Source organism: Carcharodon carcharias, chromosome 3 (genome assembly GCF_017639515.1).
Source record: "Carcharodon carcharias isolate sCarCar2 chromosome 3, sCarCar2.pri, whole genome shotgun sequence".
Lineage (NCBI taxonomy): Eukaryota > Metazoa > Chordata > Chondrichthyes > Lamniformes > Lamnidae > Carcharodon > Carcharodon carcharias.
Window position 1 is genome coordinate 14,981,844 of NC_054469.1, and position 27,979 is coordinate 15,009,822.

The following is a 27,979-nucleotide window of genomic DNA, read 5'->3' on the forward strand; positions in this document are numbered from 1 at the left end:
CGAGCCTGTTCCACCATTCAAGGCCTGGGAGAGGAGGGGGGGTGCTCAAGCACTGGGAAAGTGGGGAGGACCATAAGACATAGGAGCAGAAATTAGGCCATTTGGCCCATCGAGTCTGCTCTGCCATTCAATCATGGCTGATAAGTTTCTCAACCCCCATTCTCCCGCCTTCTCCCCGTAACCTTTGAACCCCTTACCAATCAAGAACCTATCTATCTCGGTCTTAAATACACTCAATAACCTGGCCTCCACAGCTTTTTGTGGCAAAGAATTCCTTAGATTCACTACTCTCTGGCTAAAGAAGTTTCTCCTCATCTCTGTTCTAAAAGGTCCAAAGAGAAGGAAATGTCTTGAGTCTGAGAAACAAAACAAAACTCAAGCAGGCTCCTGCACAAGCCGCAGGAGAGGGTACAAAGATCAGCCACATTCTTCTCATAGCTTGTTGTTCCATGTTGCAGGTCAGGTAGAATAGATTCCAGGTCACCAAGTGGAGTCAGCACCTGGAACTGGCCCCGGCTCACAAATACTTTCTAAGTCCGGGAGGTTGAGAGGCAACCCGCTTCCGACCGCCACTTTCGTATGAACTCGGCTGAGGCAAGCTCGCAGTGTGCGATCGCAAGGCCGGTGTTAATTAAACCCGACTCCTTAGCTCATTCCCAGTCGCCACTTTCCCAGGTGACCAGGGCTTGGGGCCTATCGTCCGTCTCTCTCTCTCCCTCTCTCTAGCTCTGCTTCTAAAGCAAAAAGGCAAAAAAGGTTTCATGGCTTGACTTTTTAATAGTCATTTTTATTAATTACTCGTTTTTTTAAAAAATCTATCCATTTATTGCTTTGGCATTTTGTTTTTGCTCAACAAGTTGTTTATGTTTTCTTCATACCTCAGCTTTTTTTTTTGAAGTTCATGTTTAATCTTGTGCCAAACCAAATCTCAGGCAGCTGCTGTTGGGCTTCTTGCTGAAAGGGAGTGAGAGGCTCATAAGAAGTCTGATTCCTTCTGGGAGCGCTGGAAAAAGGTTTATATTTGCTCCAATAGAAACAGGAAGTGTTGGAAATGCTCAGCACATCTGTGCGGAGAAACAGGTCAGTGACCCTTCGTTACAACTAATACAGGTCCTGAAGTGTTGACTCTGTTTCTCTCACCACAGATGCTGCCTGGCCTGATGAGTATTTCCAACGTTTTCTGTTAATGTTTCAGACATCCAGCATCTGCAGTGCTTTGCTCTCCTGTTCTATGCTCCATGATGGGCATGTGGTTAGTTTCAATTACAAATGAGAATTAATGCAAAATGTGCAAATAGAAATAAATAAGTACGATCTGATAGACATTACAGAAACATGGCTATAGGATGACATAGGTTGGGACCTGAATGTTGAAGGGTATGTGACATTTAGGAAGGACAGGGAGTTAGGAAAAGGTGGAGGGGCGGCTCTGTTAATTAATGATGGTATTAGTGCATTAAGAGAGGGATGATCTAAATTCAGGAAACCAGGATGTAGAAGTGGTTTGGGTTGGGATGAGGAATGATAAAGGCAAGAAGTCTCTTGTGGGAGCGATGTACATGTCCCCTAATTGTAACTACATGGGTGGACAGAGTATAAAAGAAGAGATAATGGGAGCTTGCCAGAAGGGTACAGCGATAATATCTATGGAATTCATTGCCACAGAAGGCTGTGGAGGCCAGGTTATTGAGTGTATTTAAGACCAAGATAGGTAGGTTCTTGATTGGTAAGGGGATCAAAGGTTACGGGGAGAAGGTGGGAGAATGAGCTTGAGGTACTCATCAGCCATGATTGAATGGCAGAGCAGACTCGATGGGCCGAATGGCCTAATTTCTGCTCCTAGGTCTTATGGTCTTATAATCCTGGGGGATTTTAATCTACATGTGGACTGGAAAAGTCAGATGGGCAAAGGTAACATAGATGAGGAGTTTGTAGAATGTTTTCAGGATAGTTTCTGAGAACAGCATGTTCTGCAGGCTATACTAGACCTGGTATTGAACAAGATAAGATTAATTGATAACCTCCTAGTGAAGGCACCCCTAGGTACCATTGATCATAATACGATTGAATTTTACATTCATTTTGAGGGAGAAATGAGAGCATCCAAGATTAGTATTTTAAACTTAAATAAGGGCAATTATGAAGGCATGAAAGCAGAGCTAGCTAAAGTGGACTGGCAAATGAGGTTGAAGGTTAGGTCAATAGAGGTTCAGTGGCAGACATTTAAAGGGATATTTCAGAATATACAGAATGGCTACATTCCAATGAGAAAGAAAAGAAAGTTAAAGACAGTATCAAACTTAAAGAATAAAACATATAATTACACAAAGACAGGTGGCAGGTCAGAAGATTGGAAAGAATATAAAGAACAGCAAAGAATGACAGAAGGATTAATAAGGAGGGAAACATTAGAGTTGGAGAGAAAGCTAACTGGAAATATAAAGACAGATAGTAAGAGTTTCCATAGATATTTAAGTAAGAAAAGAGTTAACAAAGTGAGCGTTGGTCCTACAGAGAGTACATCTGGGGATTTGATAGTGGAAAGTAGGGTGATGGTGTATGAATTAAACAGGTATTTTGCTTCAGCCTTTGCTATAGAGGAAATAGCTGTAAATCAGGAAGTAGAAGGGAGGGAGGAACTTGGGAAAATTACAATCACCAGGGAAGTGGTATTGAGTAAATTGTTGGGGCTGCGGACTGACAAATTCCCAGGTCCGGATGGACTTCACCCTAAGGTCTTGAAAGAAGTGGCTGGTGAGATCGTTGATGCATTAGTTTTAATTTTCCAAAATTCCCTGGATTCGGGGAAGGTTCCATTAGATTGGAAAATAGCAAATAAAAATCCTTTATTCAAAAATGGAAGGAGACAGAATATAGGAAATTATAGGCCAGTTAGCCTTTCATCTATCATAGGGAAAATGATAGTAGTTATTATTAAAGATGTTATAACAGGACACTTAGAAAAATTTAAGGCTATCAAGCAGAGTCAACATGGTTTTGTGAAAGGGAAATCATGATTAACCAATTTATCAGAGTCCTTTGAAGGGGAACTGGTGGATGTACTGTACTTCGAATTGCAAAAGGCATTTGATAAAGTGCCACATCAAAGATTGTTGCAGAAAATAAAAGCTTATCGTATAGAGGGTAACATTGGCACAAATAGAAGATTGGCTGGCTAACAGGAAGCAGAGAGTAGGCATAAATGGGTCTTTTTCTGGTTAGCAGGATGTGACACGTGGTGTGCCACAGGGATCAGTGCTGGGGCCTCAACTTTTTACAATTTATATAAATGACTTGGATGAAGGGACCGAAGGAATGGTTGTTAAATTTGCTGACGACACAAAGATAGGTAGGAAAGTAAATTGTGAAGAGGGCGTAAGGAGGCTACACAGTGACATAGATGGGTTAAGTGAGTGGGCAAAGATCTACAAATGGATTATAATGTGGGCAAATGTGAAATTGTCCATTTTGGCAGGAAGAATAAGAAATAAACTTATTATCTAAATAGTGAGAGATTGCAGAGCTCTGAGATTCAGAGGGACCTGGGTGTTCTAGTGCATGAATCACAAAATATTAGTATTGAAACCATTAAGATCCTGAGAAGTCTTGACAGGGTAGGTGTGGAAAGGATGTTTCCTTTTGTGGGAGAATCTAGAGCTAGGGGTCACTGTTTAAAAATAAGGAATCGCTCATTTCAGACAGAGATGAGGAGAAATTTTTTCTCTCTGAGGGTTGGAACGCTTCCTCAAAAGGTGGTGGAAACAGAGTCTTTGAATATTTTTAAGGCAGAATTACATAGATTCTTGATTAACAAGGGGGCGAAAGGTTATCGGGGGTAGGCAGGAATGTGGGGTTGAGGTTACATTCAGATCAGCCATGATCTTATTGAATGGCAGAGCAGGCTCGAGGGGCTGAGTGATCTACTCTAGTTCTGTTAACGAAGCCCAATTGGATGGATAGAAATAGCACATTATTGCAAGTTTAGTTGCTGCTGATTTACTGGAAGGTTTTGCCTGTTTTAAAGCTGAAAGTGATACCAGGAGTCATGCACCAATTGAACACGTCACTGTTAGTTCAAGATATTCTCATTTGTACATGGGATTGTTGTTTGTGGTGCTTGTGGGGTTGAAGTATTTTGGGTGTTGCTGTCCGGACATTGCATAGGGTCAAGTTCAAAGACACAGAGCTGGTTACGTAATATGAATGACTAGGTTATGTGTAATTGTCTGACAAAACTGTGGTTGTAAAATGTATCATACCGAAACCTGTGCTTTTGATGGGCTTTATACATAAAGGCATAGGGTACAAAAGCCAAGAGATTTTGCTGAACCTATATAAAACAGTTTGAACCCACTGTGACTATGGTTCCTAATTCTGGGCACCTGAAGAATGCAAAGGCTTTAGTAGGTTCAGAAGAGATTTACTAGGATGTCCCCAGGGATGAAGGATTACAGAGAATCTGGGGCTGTTCTCCTTTGAGCCAAGAATCCTGAGGGGATTTGATGGAGGGGTATAAAATTATGAAGGGTTTAGATAGAACAAATAGAAATTGTTTCCAATGGCTGAAGCATTGATAAATCAGATGGCCCAGATTTAACTTCATTTAAGCTGAATGGCAAAGCAGCCAGAAGTGACATGAGGAACCAAAAACAAAAATAAGAATACCTGGAAAAACTCAGCAGGTCTGACAGCATCTGCGGAGAGGAGCACAGTTAATGTTTCGAGTCTGTATGACTCTTCAACAGAACTAAGGAAAAGTAGAAGTGAGGTGAAATATAAGCTGGTTTAATTGGCGGGGGGGGTGGGGGGGGTGCGGGTGGGTGGGTGGAGTAGAGCTGGATAGAGGGCCAGTGATAGGTGGAGATAACCAAAAGATGTCACAGACAAAAGGACAAAGAGGTGTTGAAGGTGGTGATATTATCTAAGGAATGTGCTAATTAAGGGTAGAAAGCAGGACAAGCAAGGTACAGATAGCCCTCGTGGGGCTGGGGTGGGGTGAAGGAATCGAAAAAGGCTAAAAGGTAGAGATAAAACAATGGATGGAAATACATTTAAAAATAATGGAAATAGGTGGGAAAAGAAAAAACTATATAAATTATTGGAAAAAAAAGGGGGGGATCGGAAAGGGGGTGGGAATGGAGGAGAGAGTTCATGATCTAAAGTTGTTGAACTCAATATTCAGTCCGGAAGGCTGTAAAGTGCCTAGTCGGAAGATGAGGTGCTGTTCCTCCAGTTTGCGTTGAGCTTCACTGGAACAATACAGCAGGAAATACTGACGCAATGAGTGGTTAGGATTTTCAAGGCCAACTGTGGTGAATACAGATTCAAATTAGTGTTCAAAAGAAGATTGGATAAATACATGGAGAAAAATATTATGGGGTAAGAGCGGGTCAGTGTGGGGTGCTGCTGTGGTGGGACTGAATGGATTTCTCCTCGAAGAAACTGGCGCAGACTTGATGGGCTGAATGGCCTCCTTCTGTGCTGCACTATCCTATTATATAGGACCCAGCTTGACTGAAGATGCCAAGGGTTAAAGGGGGTGCGGGGCGGTAGGGGGGAGGGTCTGGAATAAGGTTCCTGGAAATGGGAGAAGCACCAGGACCAATGCTTTTCTCTTCCTGGTCCTGCTGCCATTCAATTAGATTCTGGTTGCTCTGTATCTCAACTCCATTTACCCGTCTTGGTTCCGTAATCCTTAACCCCCTTACCCCTTACGTAAAAGAAATCTGTCAATCTCAGTTTTGAAATTTACAATTGAAGCCCCCCCGCCACCCGCCACAACCCTAGCATAGCAGCCTTTTGGAGGGGAGAGTTCCAGAAACAGTTTACCTCAGAGAGTTCTGGATTTGCGTGAAGAATTGCTTCTGGACATCATCCCTGAATGGCCTGACTCTTAACTTTAAAGTAATGACCCCTTGTTCTGGACTCCCAACCCTGACCGGCCACTCCCCCAACCCCACAATACCTCAGAGGAAGTAGTTGCTCTCTATCTACCCTATCAACTTCTCACATATATCAATTAGATCACCCCTTAATTTTTTAATATTTTAAATTCAAGGTAATAGGTACAACATGTCCTCATAATTTAAATCTTTTAACTCTGGATACCCAGGAGTGAGTTACAGACCGGAATCTACTTGAAGGTTTTGCGGGGGGTGTTATATATAGAATAATGGATGCCGGGAGTGAATTACAGACCGGAATCCACTCGAAGGTTTTGCGGGGTGTGATTATGCATAGAATAACGGATGCCGGGAGTGAGTTACAGACCGGAATCTCTTTTGAGTTTGTTTTTGGTTGACCTGACTGACCTGACTGAAAATCAGAGCAGGTTGCTGGGGTTGAATTGGCCTCCTCCTGTTCCCATGACAGTGTAGTGATATGATGCACATGTACCTTTAAGGATGCATATCTTAAACTGCTGTCTATCACTACCACCAAGACCAAATGTGATGTAGTAGTCCCATCACTTTGTATTCAGGATCCAGCAGCAGTGGAAATCAGATGTGCTTCCCAGTTAACATTGTCTGTATATAGTCTTGTCTTCAAATAAAGAACCACATTATTGTTTCACTGATCTTTATCGTATGTTTGGCATGATTACATTGAATAGAAGAATGTAACCAGCAGCCAAGGTATCTCGGGGTCAGACCAGATCCTTGGCGTGTGCCATCTGTTGGTTTGGCCAGAGTTTGGGCTTGCTTCTCTGTGCCACAGAGGAATAATTTTGGGCATGCCCTGTGAGTGGACCTGAACCACGTGGCAAGATGGCATCTCACCATCGCCTTCTCAAGGGCGATTAGGGACAATACTGGCCCAGCCAGTGATACCCATATCTCGAGATGAATAGAAAGTAACTCCACTGCTCCCAAACGCCATGCATGCAGCTTCAACCACCCCCACCCTCCCAACTACCCCCCCCCTACCCCCGACCAGTTAAATCTGCCTGATCTCTTCAACTGACCAGAATGTCCCGGTAACAGGGGGTGCCCTCATATGTTAACGAGAAGTGACTAAAAGTACGGAAACCCTTCTGCATCGTTATCTTTGTCAAAATTGGATGCTTCCAATTTTTAATGTGGATTTTACATAGTTTTACTTCAGCGTATTCCATCTCGTTCTTTGTCACACCAAATATTTTTTTACAGTTACCCCCTGGGGAAGGTTAATCAGAGGAAGGGGTGGGGGTCGGGGTAAGGGGGTAAACTGCTCAGGAGCCCAGACTCAGATGGTCATTTGTCCCTCAGTCAATGGCCAGTGTAATCTCCATGGAAACAGCTCTGCCTTGATCTCTTTGCCAACTCAGGGCCCTTGTCAGAGATGAGCCGGCACAAGGAACAAGATGGTGCCATCGTGGAGAGGCTAGAGAAACCGTGATTGCTCTCCCTACAGCAAAGAAGATTTAGAGGAAGATTTAGTGGAAGTGTTCAAAAATCCTGAAGGGTTTTGATAGAATAAATGAAGAGAAATGGTTTTCACTGGCAGGAGGGTCAGTAATCAGAGGCCACAGATTTAATTTACTTCACAATAGAACCCAAGGGGAGATCAGGAGAATTTTCTTACACATTGAGTTGGTAAGAAAGAAAGGCTTTCTAAAAATTCATTCAAGGGATTTGGGTGTTACTGGCTGGGCCAGCATTTATTGCCCATCCCTAATTGCCCCTTGAGAAGGTGGTGGTGAGCTGCCTTCTTGAGCCGCTGCAGTCCATGTGGTGTAGGTACACCCACAGTGCTGTTAGGGAGGGAGTTCCAGGATTTTGACCCAGCGACAGTGAAGGAACAGCGATATATTTCCAAGTCAGGATGGTGAGTGGCTTGGAGGGGAACTTCCATTTAAGTATATTTATGTTTGGAGCCTTTCAGCAACACAGGGGTCTCAAAGCAATTCGTAGCCAATGACGTACTTTTTGAAGTGCGGTCCCTATTATAATGTGGGAAACGCAGCGGCCAATTTATGCACAGCAAGTTCCCACAAACAGCAAATGTGATAACAACCAGATAATCTGTTATTTTAGTGATGTTGATTGAGGGATAAATATTGGTCAGGACGCCAAAGGAGAACCTCTTTACTCTTCTTTGAAATAGTGCCATGGGATCTTTTACATCCATTTGAGATACAGGGCCTTGATTTAATGTGTCATCGGAAAGGTAGCACCCCCGTCAGTGTAGCATTCCCACTACTGCACTGGGAGTGTCAGTCCAGATTTTTGTGGTCAAGTCCCTGGAATGTTACTTGAACCCTCAACCTTCTGACTCAGAGGTAAAAACGATAACAACTGATTTATATAGGGAAGGAAATCTGGCATCGTTACCATATCTGGGCCCATGTGTGACTGTAGTCCCACGCCCAATTGTGGGTGATTCATAAATGCCCTCTGAAGTGGCCTAGCAACCCGCTCAGTCATATCTAAGGAAGCTATAGGGATTAGGCAATCAATGTCACTAAAGCCACATCCTGAGAATGAGCTCAAAAGAAAAGTGACCCTTATTTTAAAACAAATTGAAAAACCCAACGTGGGAAAGCTTAAGGCCAGAGGTCACAGGTCAAAACACCAACATTAGCCGGAGAGATGAGGTGACTCCCAAGTTTGGCGTTTAGAAGGCTGTACGTGCAAAAGAAAGGGAATTCCGAGTTTTGAGGTAAGTTAGGAAGGAATGAATGTGGAGTGACTCAGATCAGAAAGAATCCTGTAGTAGGGCGGCCTGGTATGTGTCACTGGGAGACTGGAGGAGGGTTGGTGGTGGGGAGGGAAGGGGGGGTGGGTGGAGTAAATTTTGTGCCTCTGGCTTTGATGCGAAGAAGGGTAGTTAAAATGTGGAGAATCACGCTTTTACAGGGGATGGTACGTGTGTGTCATGTGTCAGGGCATTTAAAACACCAGCAATTCATTTCGGATGATGGGAAACCTAGTTGCCATGGGTTACCGCGTTTCAGTCAGAGTCTGTCATATGTTGGCTGTTACAGTTCTGTTGGCTCCTGTTTGCATCCTCCAAACAACACTATTTCCATGGTTCTGAGCTTGTCGAGATTTGTCAGGCTTTGCTCGTGTGCTTTTAAAACCAGCTCATTATTGACTTTGTATTCAAGTCCCACTCCCGAAAGCACGTAAACCCAACTCATATTCTGGTGTGGGATTGAGGGAGTGCTGCACTGTCGGTGTGCCGACTTTCAGCTGAGACCTTAGACCAGGGCCCATCTTCCCTCTCAGGTGGATGGAACCCCCCCCATAACCCTGGGGGGTTCTCCCCAGCAGCCTGACCAATAATGCCCTGCCCGCAATCAGCGCTGCCTTGCTGTTTGTGAGGCCTTGCTGTGCGCAGATTGGCTGCTGTGTTTCCTACATTAAAACAGTGATTATACTTCAAAAAGTACTGCATAAACTGGAAAGTGCTTCCGGACGTCTTGAGGCCATTGAAAGGTGCTATATAAATGCCAGTCTTTTCTTCCTTTTGAAGGATTGTCCTTGAGTCACTCAGAATGGGAAATTAATCTCAGAACACTGCCAATAGCAACTCCAGGGGAAAAATGATAGGGAATTAAAACAACTTGTTTGTTCTTTTTTTACATTTTCTTTGAATACTTTAGTTTCTAAGATGTAAAGAAGTGTTGATGATGGTGCAGGGGGATGGAAAAGGGGTTTTCAGTGAACGGAGTGGCTGGAGAAGGGAGGACATGTGTGAAATCTTCTAGAACATGTCTGACTAGCGTTGACAACAATGTGGCTATAGGAAACGGGAGTGAGTGGGCCTTCTGTGAAAGATTTCTGGCTTTGGCATTTGTTTGTCCACCTCTCCTCCATGTCCTCTTTCTTTTCATTGGTTGTGGGCATCATCAACAAGGTCAGCATTTGTTGCCCATCCCTAATTGCCCCTGATCTGAGTGGCTTGCTCAGCCATTTCAGAGGGTAATTAAGGATGGCAGATTTCCTTCCCTTAAGGACATTAGTGAACCAGATGGGTTTTTAACAACAATCAGTGATAATTGTTTTGATCACTATTAGCTTTATATTCCGGAATAATTAATTTAAATTCCCCCAGCTGCTATGGTGGGATTTGAACCCATGTCTCCAGAGCATTAGTCAGGATCACTAGCCCTGTGACACTACCACTACCTCACCACCTGGAGTTTTGCTGCCTAATGTTACTAGCAGAATAGATAAGGGAGAACCAGTGGATGTGGTGTATTTAGATTTTCAGAAGGCTTTTGATAAGGTCTCACACAGGAGGTTAGCAAACAAAATTAGATTTCTTGGGATTTGGGGTAATATACTGGCATGGATTGAGGATTGGTTAACAGACAGAAAACAGAGAGTGGGGATAAACGGATCATTCTCAGGTTGGTTGGCTGTGACTAGTGGGAACTTCAAGGATCAGTGCTTGAGCCCCAGTTATTCACAATCTATATCAAAGATTTTGATGTGGGGACCTGGATAGAGTGGACGTGGGGAAGATGTTTCCATTGGTAGGAGAGACTAGGACCGGAGGGCACAGCCTCAGAGTAAAGGGAAGACCTTTTAGAACAGAGATGAGGAGAAACTTCTTTAGCCAGAGAGTGGTGAATCTATGGAACTCATTGCCACAGAAGGCTGTGAGTGTATTTAAGATCGAGGTCATTGAGTGTATTTAAGACCGAGATAGATAGGTTCTTGATTGGTAAGGGGATCAAATGTTATGGGGAGAAGGCGGGAGAATGGGGTTGAGAAACTTATCAGCCATGATTGAATGGCGGAGCAGACTCGATGGGCCGAATGGCCTAATTTCTGCTCCTACGTCTTATGGTCTTATGACCAATTGTAATATTTCCAAGATAAAAGCAAAATACTGGGGATGCTGGAAATCTGAAACAAAAACAGAAAATGCTGAAAAAACTCAGCAGGTCTGACAGCGTCTGTGGAGATAGAAACAGAACTAACGTTTCAAGTCCGTGTGACTCTTCTTCAGAGCTAATCCTTCAATCTTAAAAGAGAAGAGCTCTGAAGAGAGCTCATTCGGACTCGAAACGTTAACTCTGTTGTTCTCTCCACAGATGCTGTCAGACCTGCTGAGTTTTTCCAGCACTTTCTGTTTTTGTTTGTAATATTTCCAAGTTTGCTGGTGACACAAATCTTGGTGGGAATATGAGTTGTGAGGAGAATACGAAGAGGCTTCAAGGAGATTTAGACAGACAAAGGGAGAACTTGGCAGATGGAACATAACGTGGAAAAATGTGAAGTTAGCCATTTTGGTAGGAAAACAGAAATTCGGAGTTAAAATGTGCTGAGGTAGAGGATGGGCATGATCTAGTTAAATGGCGGAGTAGGCTCGAGGGGCTGAATAGCCACTCCGGCTCCTATGTTCCTATCTCTCCTGCCTAGGTGGTGGAGGAGATGGTGACATAGTGGTAATGTCATTGGAATAGTAATCCAGAGGCCCATGCTTAAATGAGGAGAGATTGGGAAGTGTTGATATCCAAAGGGACCTTGGTGTCCTTGTTCATAAGTCACTGAAAGCAAACATGCAGGTGCAACAAGCAGTCAGGAAGGTAATTGGTATGTTAGCCTTTATTGCAGGAGGATTTGAGTACAGGAGTAAGGAGGTCTTGCTACAGTTGTATAGAGCCTGGGTGAGACCACACCTGGAGTATTGTGTGCAGTTTTGGTCTCCTTACCTAAGGAAGGATATACCGGCCACAGGGGGAGTGCAACGAAGGTTCACCGGACTAATCCTGGGGATGGCGGGATTGTCCTATGAGGAAAGATTGAGGAGACTGGGTCTGTATCCTCTAGAGTTTGGAAGGATGAGAGGTGATCTCACTGAAGTGTACAAAATCCTTACAGGGCTCAACAGGGTAGATGTTTCCCCTTGTTGGGGGAATCTAGAACCAGGGGTCACAGTCTCAGGACAAGGGGCGGGCCGTTTTGAACCGAGATGAGGAGGAATTTCTTCAATCGGGGGTGGTGAATGTTTGGAATTTTCTACCCCAGAGGGCAGTGGAGGCTCAGTCATTGAATGTGTTCAAAGGAGAGATCGATAGATTTTTAGACGCCAATGACACTAAGGGACATGGGGATAGTGCGGGAAGATGGTGTTGAGGAAGAAGATCAGCATGATCCAGTTAAATGGCAGAGCAGGCTTGAGGGGCCGAATGGCCTACTCCTGTTCCTATGTTCCTATCTCTCCTGCCTAGACTGAGGGAGATGGTGACGCATGGTAATGTCACTGGACTAGTAATCCAGAGGGCCAGCCTAATGCTCTGGGGATGTGGGTTCAAATCCCACCACCAAAGCAGCTGGTGGAAATTAAATTGAATTAATAAATCTTGAATAAAGCTAGCCTCAGTAATGGTGACCATGAAGCTGTCATCAATTGTTGTAAAAACCCATCTGGGTCACTAATGTCCTTTTAAGGAAGGAAATCTGCCGACTTACCCGGTCTGGCCTACATGTGACTCCAGACCCACAGCAATGCAAACTGCCCTCTGAAATTACCTAGGAAGCCACGCAGCTCAAGGGCAGTTAGGGATGGGCAACAAATGCTGGCCTTGCCAGCGATGCCCACATTCCATGAAAGAATGAATAAATTTTTAAAAATCACGCCCCAGCCTGGTCAATGGGCCTATATCATATTGGAGCCTTCGGCTGTATCAGTGGAGTAAACAATGGGTGAGTGATGGCCACAGTCCAACAGGGCTCACTGGATAAGCTCGAAGGGACAGGGGTAACGTTGCCAACTCTGGACATATCTTATGAGGTTTCATCACATGACCTCCTATCCCCAATGGTGCCCTCGCCAACTCTCGTTTCATTGGTTGACCGATGCCTTCATAATGCCTCACCTTCGACTGGCCAATCTCTTCATTACCTAATTGGATGATGCTTGACTTCCCGCCAAAAATACTTTCTCTACCCAAATTCCAATATTTCCATAACTAACTGCAGTGCTCACAAAAAAAAAGAAAAAAAAAACTTTGGTTAAAAAAAAATGCCCCTACAATTTATGTCTTGCGTGGTGCTCGGTGGGTGGAACTAAAAGCACAGACGGAGGCTGGTTCTTTGAAAGAGCAGTCATGCTTAGTCCCATACCCCCCCCCTCCCTCCTCCTCGCCTCTGTTAGTTTCTCATCCTCAAATACCTACCCAACTCACTTTTAAAGTTATTTATCGAATCAAATTCCACCACCTTTTTCGAGTAGAGCTTTCCTGGACATTAAACTTTAATTTCTGGAGATGAGTTGGAAACTGTAGGGGGGAAGCCATTCAGCCCCTTGAGCATGTTCCGTCACCCAACTGCCTCATAAATAAATGATTATCTTCACTAATAGACGCTTGATAGTACAGAACTTGAGTATTGCTGAAAAAGGAGGCATGCTGGTTGAAGCTGTCCTGATACTTGCACTTATCAGGACAGATTTGCACCAATACCAAATGTCAAAGGGAACAACAATTTATACTGCATGAGCAAAAGGTGCTGACTGGTTGGCAGGTTGACTCTGATTGGTCAAAGATATGATGTGGAGAATGCACCAGAGAGCTATTTTCCCTCATGCTGTTGTTTATTCAAAAGAGGTGCAATGCTTGGACATATTCCTTTCTCCTGCAGAGGACAGGTCCCCGCACACGATTACGTGCAGCTTCTGGCAAGCGCAGGTGAGCCACATTGTGAACCCGACTGACCATCGTAAATCGGTTGTTAGTGTAATTCTTGGCGCGCTTGGGATTGTTCAGCAAGTGCTGCCCAATCGCTGAATTACACCTAATGTTGGACACTATGTTCTGAGTTTTGCGAGCACAGGTTGGTTGGCCACAGTCAGTACTCTGCCTGTTGCAAACAGCCGCCGGAATATGCTGTTTGATACAATCCACTGCCCATTGTTGGGATGTACGCCCTATGTACCTGGCATCGCAGCGGCACTGAAATTCATGCACGACATCACTGATTTATGTGATAGGTAGAACATCTCTTTGGCTTGACATCAGCATCCTGTGAATGGAAAACAACAATTATCCTAACTCCATCTATTATTAAGCTGTGTCGGTAACAGAATGTTTCAATATTGTGACTCAGCCCGTCCACGGCCTGTGAATTAAAGAGAGCAAGATAATTGGCATCAGTGCCGAGGGCGATGCTGTTGTGGTTCCGTTGCTGGATCAATTAAGCCAGAGAACGTGGGTTCAAGCACCACCTCGGGCATTTCGAGAATCCCACTTCAGTTCTAAAGAAAAGCTGGAAATAATAACAAGCCAGTTTCGTTAAAAGTGACCAAGAATCCACTGAATCGTCATTGGAAAAAAAAAGCCAACTGGTTCACTAAGGCCCGTTTAGGGAAGGAAACCCGCCATCCTCACCTGACCTGGGCCTATTTGTGACTCCAGTCCCCTACCAACAGGGACGGCTCTTAATTGCCCCCACGCCGCCACCTCTCCCCCTCCCCCCCCACCGCCCAACACCACCCCCGCAATGGCCTGGAAACCACCCGGTTTGCACCAAACTGCTACCAGCGACCCAAGCGGAAAGCCAACTCCTGGCAACGAGGGATGGGCAACACCCGCTGGCCTAGACAGTGACGCTCACACCCCTGAAAATGAATACATGGGGCTGAATTTTAAGTCCCAGGAGCGGGGCGGGCGCCTGACCCGTCCGGGCGTAAAATGGCGTGAGAGGACGTCGGGCGAGTGTCCCGACATCACCCCGCGCTCGGGCGATATGTATCTCGGCAGGGAACGCCCGCCGACCGTTAAGAGGGCGACTAAGCCCATTAACAGCGCATTCGCCTCCGATTTTTTTCGTGACCCCTGTCCGACCTTATGGTTGGCGGACGGGCAAATCGACCAGGTGGCCTTCACACTTTTCATCAAACCTCACCCGCGGGTGGGATGAGGCTTCCCTTATTTAAATAAGACGCAAGTGAAAATCCGCGGGCGGCGTTTTCAACATCTGTATGTTCGGGCGCCCAATTGTGATGCTTGGACGATTTCTTTTCTCTCCCTGATTTACGAAACTTTATTTCCTGGGTTTTCGGGTCTGCAGCTTCCCTGAGGCAACTCTCTGCCTTCGGGGATAAAAGCAAAGAACTGGGATGCTGGAAATCCAAAACAAAAACAAAAATACCTGGAAAAACTCAGCAGGTCTGGCAGCATCGGTGGTGAGGGACACAGGTAACGTTTCATGTCCGCTTGACCCTTCAACAGCACTAATTAAAAATAGAAAAGGGGTGAAATATAAGCTGGTTTAAGAGGGGGTGGGGAGGGTGGGACAAGAAGAGCTAGGTAGAGGGCCAGTAATAGGTGGAGGTAACCAAAAAATGTCACAGACAAAAGGACAAAGAGGTGTTGAAGGTGGTGATATTATCTAAGGAATGTGCTAAGTAAGGGTAGAAAGCAGGACAAGCAATGTACAGATAGCCCTAGTGGGGCTGGAATGGGGTGGGGTGAAGAGAAGGGATCGAAATAGGCTAAAAGGTAGAGATAAAACAATGGATGGAAATACATTTAAAAAATAATGGAAATAGGTGGGAAAAGAAAAATCGATATAAATTATTGGAAAGAACAAAAAGGAGGGGGGAAAATCGGAAAGGGGGTAGGGATGGAGGAGAGAGTTCATAATCTAAAGTTGTTGAACCCAATATTCAGTCTGGAAGGCTGTAAAGTGCCTAGTCTGAAGATGAGGTGCTGTTCCTCCAGTTTGCGTTGAGCTTCACTGGAACAAAGCAGCAGGCCAAGGACAGACATGTGGGCAAGAAAGCAGGGTGGAGTGTTGAAATGGCAAGCGACAGGGAGGTCTGGGTAATGCTTGTGGACACACCGAAGGTGTTCCGCAAAGTGGTCACCCAGTCTGCGTTTGGTCCCTCCAGTGTAGAGGAAACTGCATTGGGAGCAACGAATGCAGTAGACTAAGTTGAGGGAAGTGCAAGTGAAATGCTGCTTCACTTGAAAGGAGTGCTTGGGCCCTTGGACGGTGAGGAGAGAGGAAGTGAAGGGGCAGGTGCTGCATCTTCTGCGGTTGCATGGGAAGGTATCGTGGGAGGGGGTTGAGGAGTAGGGGGTGATGAAGGAGTGGACCAGGGTATCATGGAGGGAACAATCCCTATGGAATGCCACCGGGGGGCGGGTGGGGCGGGTGAAGGGAAGATGTGTTTGGTGGTGGCATCATGCTGGACTTGGCGGAAATGACGGAGGATGATCCTTTGAATGCGGAGGCTGGTGGGGTGATAAGTAAGGACAAGAGGGACCCTATCATGTTTCTGGGAGGGAGGAGAAGGTGTGAGGGCGGATGCGCGGGAGATGGGCCGGACACGGTTGAGGGCCCTGTTAACCACCGTGGGTGGAAAACCTCGGTTAAGGAAGAAGAAGGACATGTCAGAGGAACTGTTTTTGAATGTAGCATCATCAGAACAGATGCGACGGAGGCGAAGGAACTGAGAGACTGGGATGGAGTCCTTACAGGAAGCGGGGTGTGAGGAGCTGTAGTTGAGGTAGCTGTGGGAGTCGGTAGGCTTGTAATGGATATTGGTGGACAGTCTATCACCAGAAATTGAGACAGAGAGGTCAAGGAAGGGAAGGGAAGTGTCAGAGATGGACCACATGAAAATGATGGAGGGGTGGAGATTGGAAGCAAAATTAATAAATTTTTCCAGGTCCCGATGAGAGCATGAAGCAGCACCAAAGTAATCATCGATGTACCGGAGAAAGAGTTGTGGGAGGGGGCCAGAGTAGGACTGGAACAAGTAATGTTCCACATACCCCACAAAGAGACAGGCATAGCTGGGGCCCATGCGAGTAGCTCTCTGTCAGCGCTTACCCAGGACGGCTGATGGACAAGTCACCTGTGGGTGGGGTGAAGAGCAAGTGGGCAAAGGAGGGAAAGCACAGGGAAAATGCACTGGGAGGGCCGGGGGGGAGGAGGAGGAGGAGGAGTGGGGGGTTGGAGGCAAAGAACTAGAGGTTGGGCTGGTGAAAACATCTCCCAGATGATGGCCCATTTAGCTCTCTTGACCCTCTCCAGTCATTGAGATGATAACCTAGGCTGACATCCCTGGGAGAGTGCCGCATTGTCTGAGGTGCCGCTTTTCAGTTGAGACATTAAACCGAGACCCCCGTGGGACCCCCAGCTCTCAGGTGGACACTAAAGATCCCATGGCACAATTTTGAAGTTGAGCAGAAGAGATCTCTCCGTGATGTCCCTTCCAATATCTGTCCCTCAGTCAACACCTTTGAACCAGAACATCTGGCCATTATTAGATTGCTGTTTGTGGGAGCTTGCTGTGCAAGATTTGGCAACCATGTTTACTATAGTAGTGACTAGGCCACAGAGGCGCTGTAAAGCACCTTGAGATGTCCTGAGGTCATGAAAGGCATTATATAAATGCAATACTTTCTTTCTTCGATTTACCTTCAATTCTGAGGGAGGGAGCGAGAGGAAGGCACAACCCTTGTTGCTCTGCTGGGGACTGTTCTAGGATCTAGTGTTTCCTTCTTTAAGTCTTCTGCGTTACTTCCCTGGGAGGTAGGGGTAACCACTCTTGATCACTGTTCTGTCAACGCTGCTGCAGTGCTGGCTTTGTGGAGGCCCTGGACAGGTTTTGGTTTGACAGTGATGCCCCGTGTAGTCGAATAGCTCCCTCCTCACCCGCCCAAACCCCACTGCCCTGGATCGCACAGGCAGAGTGGCCAATCTGCCGCGGCTCAGGAGGAACCCCCAGGGGAATCGTCCAAGCTGCAGCAACAACAATAAGTTGCATTTATATAAGTAGCCCGAATGTAGCGTAAAAAGCCCAAGGGACTTCCCAGAAGCACAGTGAAAGAAAATGGAAGGAGAGCCAAAGAAGGAGGCACTCGGAGCGGGTGATCGGAAGCTCGTTCAAAGAAGTGGGTATGCAGATGGTCTTAAAGATGGGGGAGGGGGGAAGGTGTTAAGGCTAGGAGGAGGCCATGGGGAGGGAATTCCACAAACAGGGGCTCCAGACAGCTGAAGGCACGGCCACCAATATTTAGATGAATGGAGGGTGTGGGTAGGGGGTGGGGTGGTGGTAGGCGGGGGTGGAATTGTATGTGAGACCAGAGCTGGAGGAACAGAGGGTCTGTGAGGGTGGGTGGTGCTGGTGGTGGGGAGGGGTTGGTAACGTAGGGTTTAGAGGAGGTTGCAGAGATCGGGGACAGAGGAGGGGTGGGGGGGGGGCGGGGGGGTGGGGGGGCGGGTGGTCGAGACCATTAGATTTTTGATTGGTGAGGGAGTCGAGGGTTATGAGGGGCCGACAGGAAAGCGGGTTTGACACCCCCAATCGGATGAGCCGTGACCTTACCTGATGGTGGAGCAGGCTCGATGGGCTGACCGGCCTACTTAGCTACTGCTCGTTCCTGGGAGTTGAACCAATTCAGGCTCCTCAGGAGAGGAAATTGGCAGAAGAAAGATATTTGAATGACTGAGTCATCAGAGTGTTTGTTGGTTTTGCTGCTGCCTCCCAGTTTGACTGAAAGAGCAGGTTTGACAGGTGTGGTCACGGCTGAGTGTGTGGAGGGGCTGAGAACGAGAACACAGGTAGTTACTGCCAGCTCCTGGTGCCAGTGAGGTGTGCGAGGCAGCAACAGGTAACCTCGAAACTATATCACTCTGTGTGTGTGTGTGTGTGTGTGTGTCTGTGTGTGTCTCTGTGCGTGTGTGAGTCTGTGTTTGTCTGTGTGAGTCTGTGTATGTGTCTGTGTGTGTGTGTGTTTGCTTGTGTACGTGTGTCTGTGTGTGTGTGTGTGTGTGTGTGTGTCTCTGTGTTTGCCTGTGTGTGTCTATTGCATGTGTCTGTGTGTGTGTTTGTCTGGGTGTGTGTGTGTGTGTGTGTGTGTGTGTGTGTGTGTGTGTGTGTGTGTGTGTGTCTCTCTGTGTTTGCCTGTGTGTGTCTATTGCATGTGTCTGGGTGTGTGTGTGTGTGTGTGTGTGTGTGTGTGTGTGTGTGTGTGTGTGTGTGTGTGTGTGTGTGTGTGTGTGTGTGTGTGTGCTTTTCGTTCACTTCTCTCCTGCCCATACCGGCAGAAACTTCTGGAAAGGATAATCTCAGTAGTTTTGGGCCTGTGAACGGTTTCTAAATCAATCAGGGGAGGCGCCGCCCTCTCAGAGTTAAACAATCCTTTTTTGTTTCAGTGTATGGACAGCGCAGGCAGAGAGCAGAGGGCAGGAGAGTGGGGGGGAGGGACGGGGGTTTGGGAGGGGGGGGGGGGGGTGGGTGGCGGGGGGTGAGGTGGGGGTGGTGGTGGGGGGGGAGGGGGTGGGTCGTGTTGACAAGGGTCCCGGCCCTATGGTGTGGGTGGGGGAAGAGAGAGAGAGAAAATTGGATTGAAATGAGTGAGAGACAGATGGCTTTGACTCTGTTGGAGCTGGAATGAGAAGGGGTGGGACACACAGACGCAGCCTCCAACATGGCTTTTAACTCCTTGCAGGGAGGATGTGCAGGCACCATGTTCAGCCGCAGTGGCTGGACTGGGGGGAGAAAAGCGAGGGTGGGCAGGATCAGGAAGCCAAACAAGACGCCACGCGCTGAATCCTTAAAAGAATTTGGAGCTGGATAGTCGAGGCACCAAAACCCTTTTCACTCGCAAAAGGGCTGTGGAGGTGGGAAACTGTCCAGCCTCAGGATGCTGCGGGTGCCTGAGGGGGAGGGGGAGGAGTCATTCGGAGCGCTGAGATCGGTGGTTTCTAGTGGGGTGAGGGGCGGGTGAACCGCAGTTTTGGTTGGGGGGGGGCTCTGATGGAGTGGGGAAGCAGGCTTGAGGGGCTGAGTGGCCTCCTCCTGATCCCAGCATGTATGAGGAGGGAGTGGGGGTTTATACTGGGTTGTTCTGATCCGTTTAGTCCAAAGAATCTGAGCTCTGGTTTCCCTTGGCGAGACAGGAGGGCGGAGAATTTAGGGCAGAATGTGTCCCCGATTGCAGCCATCCTGCTCCGGAGGTATCCTTTCCCCCTTACGCTTTCCCTCGGATAAGCTCCGGTTTGTCTCCCCATTCCACGGGCCTGAGGCAGAGCTCGGGCTGGTAGTGGGATGGTGGGTAGCTGAACGAGAAGGGATGGATTTACATAGCGCCTTTCACAGCCTCAGGAGCACTTCACAGCCCGAATAAAATACCTTTGAGGTGTAGTCACTGTTGTGTAATGTAGGAAACGTGGCAGCCAATTTGCGCACAGCAAGATCCCACAAGCAGCAATGTGATAATGACCAGGTAATCTGTTTTTTTTTGTGACGTTGGTTGAGGGATAAACATTGGCCAGGGCACCGGGGAGAACTCTCCCCTGCCCTGCTTTGAAATAGTACCACGGGATCTTTTACATCCACCTGAGAGTGCTGAAAGGCGGCACCTCCGGCAGTGCAGCACTCCCTCAGTACCACACTGGGGTGTCATCCTGAATTTTGTGCTTGCCCAGCAAGAGTGGTATGTGGCGGGTGTGGGGGTGTTTGGTGTAGGGATGACAGAAGGATGCTTTAGTGACTGGAAGCCAGTGTCCAGTGGCGTACCACAGGGATCTGTGCTGGGTCCCCTATTATTCGTCATTTATATAAATGACATAGATGACTATGTGGGGGGTAGGATTAGTAAGTTTGCAGATGACACAAGGATTGGCCGGGTGGTTATCAGTGAGGTTGAGTGTCTTGGGCTACAGGAAGATATAGACGGGATGGTCAAATGGACAGGTAAGTGGCAGATGGAATTTAACCCTGAAAAGTGTGAGGTGATACACTTTGGAAGGAGTAATTTGACAAGGAACTATTCAATGAACGGCATGACACTAGGAAGTTCTGAGGAACAAAGGGACCTTGGTGTGTGTGTCCATAGATCTCTGAAGGTGGAGAGGCATGATAGTGGGGTGGTGAAAAAGGCATATGGGACACTTGCCTTTATCAGTCGAGGCATAGATTACAAAAGTAGGGAGGTCATGTTGGAGTTGTATAGAACCTTGGTGAGGCCACAGCTGGAGTACTGTGTGCAGTTCTGGTCGCCACATTATAGGAAGGATGTGATTGCACTGGAGGGGGTGCAGAGGAGATTCACCAGGATGTTGCCTGGGATGAAACATTTAAGTTATGAAGAGAGGCTGGATAGACTTGAGTTGTTTTTGTTGGAGCAGAGAAGACTGAGGGGTGACCTGATCGAGGTGTACAAGATTATGAGGGGCATGGACAGGGTGGACAGGGAGCAGCTGTTCCCCTTAGTTGAAGGGTCAGTCACAAGGGAGCATAAGTTCAAGGTGAGGGGCAGGAGGTTTAGGGGGGATGTGAGGAAAAACATTTTAACCCAGAGGGTGGTGACGGTCTGGAATGCGCTGCCTGGGAGGGTGGTGGAGGCGGGTTGCCTCACATCCTTTAAAAAGCACCTGGATGAGCACTTGGCACATCATAACATTCAAGGCTATGGACCAAGTGCTGGTAAATGGGATTAGGTAGGTAGGTCAGGTGTTTCTCACGTGTCGGTGCAGACTCGATGGGCTGAAGGGCCTCTTCTGCACTGTGAGATTCTGTGATTCTGTGGTGGGGTGGGGGTGTGCGGCACAGCAGGGATGGGGGTGGGTGATGGGAATGGTCAGTGGGAGGTACATTGGTGGAGGATTTGCAGTGGGGACGGGTTAGCGGGACTGAGGGTTCAACGAGTCCAAGTGGCAGAAGATGGTACCCTTCCTGCTGGATAGATAGGCTGCCATCAACTCGGAGCCCCTCACCCATTCACAAGTCCACCACCAAATCCAACCAGGGTTTGATTGGTTTTATCAGGCATTAAGAAATCAATCCGGCACTCATACTGATGTTGTGTGCCTTTGGCCAAGAACCGTGCATTATTGGGAAGGCCTGGTTACTGTCACTCTCTACGGAGGTGGCCAATATTGCCTGGCTGATCTCAGAGAAGGTGCAGAGGTTCACAAGAACACAAGAAATAGGAATATTCGGCCCATCGAGTCTGCTCCTCCATTCATAAAGATCATAGCTGATCTGACTGTGGCCTCAACTCCACTTTATTCCCTGCCCCTCCCCCCCCCCACAACCCTGGCCTCCCTTGTCAATCCAAAAATCTGTCTAACTCAGTCGTGATTGTACTCAATGAGCCAGCCTTCACTGCTTTCTGGGGAAGAGAATTCCAAAGACTAACGGCCCTCTGAGAGAAGAAATTCCTCCTCATTCCAGTCTTAAAAGGGGGCCCCTTCCCTTTAAACTGTGCTCCTGGTTCTAGATTCCCCCATGGTGGGGTGGGGGGTTGGGGGGGAACATCCTCCTGGTCTCCACCCTGTCGAGCCCCCTCAGGATCTTGTACGTTTCAATAAGATCACCTCTCATTCTTCTAAGCTCCAGTGAGGATAGGCCCGGCCGACTGAGATTGACGAGGATGGTTCCAGGGATGAGGCACATGGAGAGACAGGAGAAGCTGGGGTTGTTCTCCTTAAAGTGGAGAAGATTAAGTGGAGGATTTAATTGAGGTGTTCAAAATGATGAGGGGTCTTGAAAGAGTAAGTAAGGAGAAACTGTTTCCACTGATCGGAGGGTCAGTAACCAAGGGGACACAGACTGAAGGTAATTGGTGGACGAATCAGAGGGGAGAGAGGAGGAGACAGGCGGCTGTCGAGTGTTTATGCTCCCACCGGGTTTGTGGTCCACACGAGCCCCCTCCCACCTTAGTTTATCTCACCCCTGCCCGCATGGAACTGCGTGCACAGCAAGCTCCCACAAACAGAAATGAGACGGTGAGCAGATAACCTGTTTTCAGTTTAAATTTTATGAGGAAAAAGTAAATGAAAATGTTGCTCAGCGAGTCGTTGTGGGGGGGGGGGGGGTCTGAAACGGGTTGCTGAAAGGCAGGCGGGTGGAGGCAGGTTCAATAGTAACTTTGTGAAAGGGGAATTGACTTAAAAAGGGAAATTTGCCGGGCTGCGGGGAGACAGCAAAGAGGGGGTGAGCTGTCGATGAGCTAGCAGGTGGAAATGATGGCACGAATGGCCTCCTGTAATGTGTTTTGTGCTGGGCAAGTTGACAAGGCCTCTGCACGTCAGCTGTCAGTTTGGATGCCATGTAATGAAATCTGGGCACGGTGGTTGTAATCTGTGTGGGCAACTTTCCTCAGGATTGCTGGTTGTGAGGCCTTGAAGGGGATCGGTGTTGTTTAGAGGGAGGAACTATTGGATTGGGCTGAGATCCCTCACACAAACCGCCAAGCAGGCCTGCAACAGTTGCCGTGGCGACGTGGTATGAGCTAAGGTAATTTTGTGAAGCGAGGAGAACTGGGAGCAGAGTTTAGGCGCTGACCTTGGTGATGGCCTTACCTCCCACCCACCGCCCCCCCCCCCACCCCCTCCCACCCCCCAGAGGACACCTTCCCTCATTTCTTTTACCCAACCCAAGCCCCCCTTCTCCTAAATCCCTCACAATGAAGCTAATTCACAGAAAACTCATGCTGGGAACTCCTGCAGAGAGGGGATTCTCCTGGTCATCCGTGCCAGATGGGAGCATTGCTGTGCCTGTGTGTGGATACACCTGTGTCAGTGTATGCCGTGTGGGTGTGTGCATGGGTGGGTGTGTGTATGCGCGAGTGGGCGTTTGTGTGAGTGACTGCACTTGTGTGTGTGTGTGTGTGTGTATGTGTGTGAGATTGAGTGTGCGTGTACACGTGTACAAGTGCGAGACTGTGAGTGAGTGGGCGAGTAAGTGCATACGAGTAAGCATGGGTGTGTGTGGGTGCACTTGTGCACGTGTTGTGTGTGTTTGTGTGAGTGAGTGTGTGTGTGTGACCGTGTATGTATTTGTGCGTGTGTGTGTGTATTTGTGCGCATGTGTGAGTGTGTGTGTACTTGTGCACATGTGTGAGCGTGCGTGTATTTGTGTGTGCATGTGGGAGCGTATTTGTGTGAGCACGTGTGCATTTGTGTATGTGTATGTGTGAGCGCGTGTGCATTTGTGTATGTGTGTGTGTGAGTGCGTGTGCATTTGTGTATGTGTATGTGTGTGCGTGTGCATTTGTGTATGTGTATGTGTGAGTGCGTGTGCATTTGTGTATGTGTATGTGTGAGTGCGTGTGCATTTGTGTATGTGTGTGTGTGAGCATGTGTGAGTCAGCCCCCTATCATTCTGATACCGCTGACCTTAGTGTTGTTGTGTCTCAGAGGTAGCACAGTCACCTCTGAGTCTCAATGTTTTGGTACAATTTCCAACCCAGCACTTGAGTACAAAAATCAAGGCAGAGGGGTGCTGCCATCTTTCCGATGAGACCAAGGTCTGCCCAGGGGCCTGCCCAGGTGGATATAAAAGGTCCTGTGGCACTATTTGAAATGAGCAGGGGAATACCCTTTGGTGTCCTGGCCAATATTTCGCCCTCAGCCAAGATCACAAAAAGAGATTATGTGGCTTTTCTTGTATTGCTGTTTGTGGGAGCTTGCTGTGAGCAAATTGGCTGCCTCATTTCCTACATCACAACAGTGACTACACTTTAAAAGTATCTAATTGGCTGTAAAGCGTTTGAGACACCTGGTGGCCGTGAAAGGCGCTATATAAATCTAAGTTTTCCATTTTTTAAAATCCTCGTGCTAAAAAAAGCTGGAAGTTCATCCAAGGAAGAACTTTTAGGCCCCGTATGTGGGCGCATGCCCAACTGGGTCAGACTTAAAACCGGGCAAGATGATGTCGGGCAAGTGATTAAATTTTTTTAAAAAATGTATGGACAGAATTTTCATCACGTACATTTTCAGGTGACTGATTCTGATACTTGGACATTTCTCCACCGCCACCCCCCCTCCAACTCCCCCCCAACTCCCCCCGGTGCCCTGGCCCACCCCCCCCACCGCCTGATTTTTGGACTAAGTTCTGAGTGGGTCAGGTTTCCTTCCTTGTCCCTACCACCAAAAACTTCCCTTTTATCATCTGACTGTGCAGTGGACAATCACCCCTACTCAAACCCATCAGAACCACCCCGAAATCTCTCTCTCTCTCTCTCTCCCCCTTAAAACCCACCCTCTGTGACCAGGCTTTTGGTCCACCCTGTCATAACGTCCCCTCAGGTTGCTCAGTGACAAATTTCCTCTCATTGACGTTGCTGTGAAACCCCTTCGGACGTGTTACGACATTAAAGGCGCTACACAAGTGCAAAGATAAAAGCGAACCACTTGCGGACGCCAGAAGCCTGAAATAAAAACAGAAAGTGCTGGAAAAACTCAGCCAGGGCTGGCAACGCCTGTGGAGAGAGGAACAGAGTTTTGAGTCCAATGGGACTCTCGTTCCGATGTGGACTCGAAACGTTCACTCTGTTTCTCTCTCCACAGACGCTGGCTGAGTTTTTCCAGCACTTTCTGTATTTATTATATTATATGAATGCAAACCCGTGGTGGTTAAAGGCACTTCATAAGTATAAGTCGTTGGTATAATAACCAGATAATGTTGCTAAGGGTGTCATGTAAATGCAAGTCCTTGTTATTTTAGTTGAAGTGCTAACTCACCTTATTTGACGTTTCTTAAAAAAATTTAACACAGGAAGCACTGTTTCTAGGTCACTGCATGTTGGGGAATGTCGGGACACTTGGGGAGAGTTTAATCCCTTCAGCACGGGGACCGAGCAGGAACTAGAAGGCTAAAACACGAGTTAGGCCGCAGTTGGGGTACCGTGGGCAGTTCTGGTCACCAGGCCATTGGGAAAGCTGTGATCACACGAGGGAAGGGACAACATAGGAGATGTGCAAAGCTGTTGCCGGGGCTGGAGAGTTTGAGTCCCTGCGGAAAGATTGCATAGGCTGGGGGTTGTTTACTTTGGAACAGCTGAGGCCAAGGGAGCGGATTTAATTGAGACAGATTGAGAGGAGATGGTGGTGTATGGTAATGTCACCGGACTGTATGGTAATCCAGAGGCCCAGGCTGATGCTCTGGGGATGTGGGTTCAAATCCCATCATTGCAGCCGATGGAATTTAAATTCATTTAGCAAATCTGGAATTAAATGCAAGTCTTGGTAATAGTGACCACAAAGCCTTTGCTGATGGCCATTAAAACCCATCTGGTTTGGCAGCACATATACTAAACTTGGAACGATACAGAGGAGATTAGCATGGGCCCTGTGCAAGGAGGATGGGCAAATTCGTGAAGTATTAAAAACAAAATGCCCCTTTAGGGAAGGAAATCTGCCGTTCTTACCCCAGTCTGGCCTACATGTGACTCCAGACCCACAGCAATGTGGTTGACTCTTAACTGCCCCACTGAAATGGGCGAGCGAGCCCACTCAGTTCAAGGGCAATTAGGGATGGGCAACAAATGCTGGTCTTGCCAGCGACACCCTCGTCCCATGAAAGAATAATTAATTTTAAAAAATGATGAGGGGCCTAGCTAGAGTGGATAGGAAGGTCTTTGGTTGAGGGGTCCATAACCAGGGGGCATGAGGTAGGCAGCTTAAGGTGATGATGAGGGGCAATTTTTCCACCTAGAGGGTAGTGGGGGTCTAGAGCTCACTGCCTGAAAGGGTGATAGAGGCAGAAACCCTCATAATGTTTATTGGAAATGCTCTTGCATTTAGGCTATTAGGCTATGGCCAAGAGTTGGAAAGTGGGATTAGGCTGGATAGCTGCTCGTTGGCCATCACTCATGCGATGGGCCAAATGGCCTCCTTCTCTGCCATAGATTTCTCTGATCCCAAGAGATATTGGGAACAAGTTTTCTGCTGCTTCATTGCTAATTTCATCCCAGTCCATTGCCACTGGCTGCCAAGTGAGCCCATTGGCAGGCTCACTTCCTCATTGGATGGCCAACTCTGGCTGGGCGTGTTCCTGCAAGTTTCATCACATGACCTCCCACCTCTGCTGCCCCGCCCTAAGGCTCCCATCACTGGTTGCTGTGCCCAATTGGAAAGCGGACGGACTCCCAATTACCCAATTATAAGCGCCCGTATGATTTTACCCCACGTATTGCCTGCTGCAGTGTCATCTTTCGTTCCTGGAGACTCCAGAACAATTCTGGAGGGTTGGCAACTCCCAACCCCTTGCTGGTCTTCCAGTTGTCTGGTGGAGAGTTAGAGGGACAAAGGACTGATGGAGCAGCCAGACCTGTCAATGGTGTCTGAAGCCTCCCTCTCGCCTGTGGAGGCTCTGTAATGCAGCAAGGGGACTCTGCTACCATCCCATCAGAAGTCTCTGACATCTTGACACCTATCACTTTCTAACTGACACACCATGGCAATGGTATCCAGGGCAGGGGTGGTGTTTGAGGGAGGAGAGGCCTGCTGCTGAAACCCCAAAATTTCAGCCTCAAACTGGGGCTGATGTCAGTCGTCCACATGTGGAAACTTCTACAAGGAAGGCGTGACATCCATACAGCACCATTTTTTATGATCTCAGGACAAGGAGCAGGAGTAGGCCATTCAGCCCTTTGAGCCTATCCCCTCACTCAACAGGTTCCTGGCTGATTTTCCATCTCAGTTCCACTTTCCCACCCTTTCCCCATATTCCTTGTTCCCCTGAACTGCAAGCATCCTGTACCTCACCCCAGAGCCACACTTTTACCATTTGAGCCCAGAAAAGCAGGTGTTCCACTAAGGTGGCCTATTGCCTAAGAGTTAGGCTTTCCTCTTCTTATATCGAACCGGGGCTAGGGAGGGAGAAGGGCTGGGCACTGGATCATGGCGGTGCTCCAGCTCCCCCTGACCCTCAACCTGAGATTCTTTTTTCTTTTTATTAATTTAGGAGATGTGGGCTTCGCTGGCTGGGCCAACATTTATTGTCCATCCCTAGTTGCCCTTGAGAAGGTGGCGGTGAGCTGCCTTCTTGAGCCGCTGCAGTCCATGTGGTGTGGGTACACCCACAGTGCTGTTAGGAAGGGAGTTCCAGGATTTTGACCCAGCGACAGTGAAGGAACGGCGAAATATTTCCAAGTCAGGGTGGCGAGTGACTTGGAAGGGAAGGGGCTCCTTGCGCTCTGACCGACCACGTGTGCTGGAAGTGCCACCAGCTGCAGCTACTTGAGCTCTGGGTTTCGGAACTTGAGCGGCAGCTGGAGGCACCGAGGGGCATCCGC

General features: G+C 47.8%; 1 protein-coding gene and 1 non-coding gene across 3 annotated transcripts in view; both read left to right on the top strand.

Moving 5' to 3' along the window:
- Window positions 1-27,979, top strand: part of vill (villin-like) — a 132,024-nt gene that overhangs the window by 24,524 nt on the left and 79,521 nt on the right. Inside the window, exon 1 of one of the 2 annotated variants that reach the window (XM_041184664.1) lies at window positions 18,424-18,562. The exons of the other annotated variant lie outside the window; for it this stretch is intronic. The gene's annotated coding sequence lies outside the window, so the exon portion shown is untranslated. Of the gene's footprint in view, window positions 1-18,423; window positions 18,563-27,979 lie in introns of those variants that run through there. 2 annotated transcript variants of the gene reach the window in all.
- LOC121276622 lies at window positions 25,974-26,076 on the top strand. The gene has a single exon (XR_005942704.1). It is a non-coding gene; the product is annotated as a U6 spliceosomal RNA (small nuclear RNA).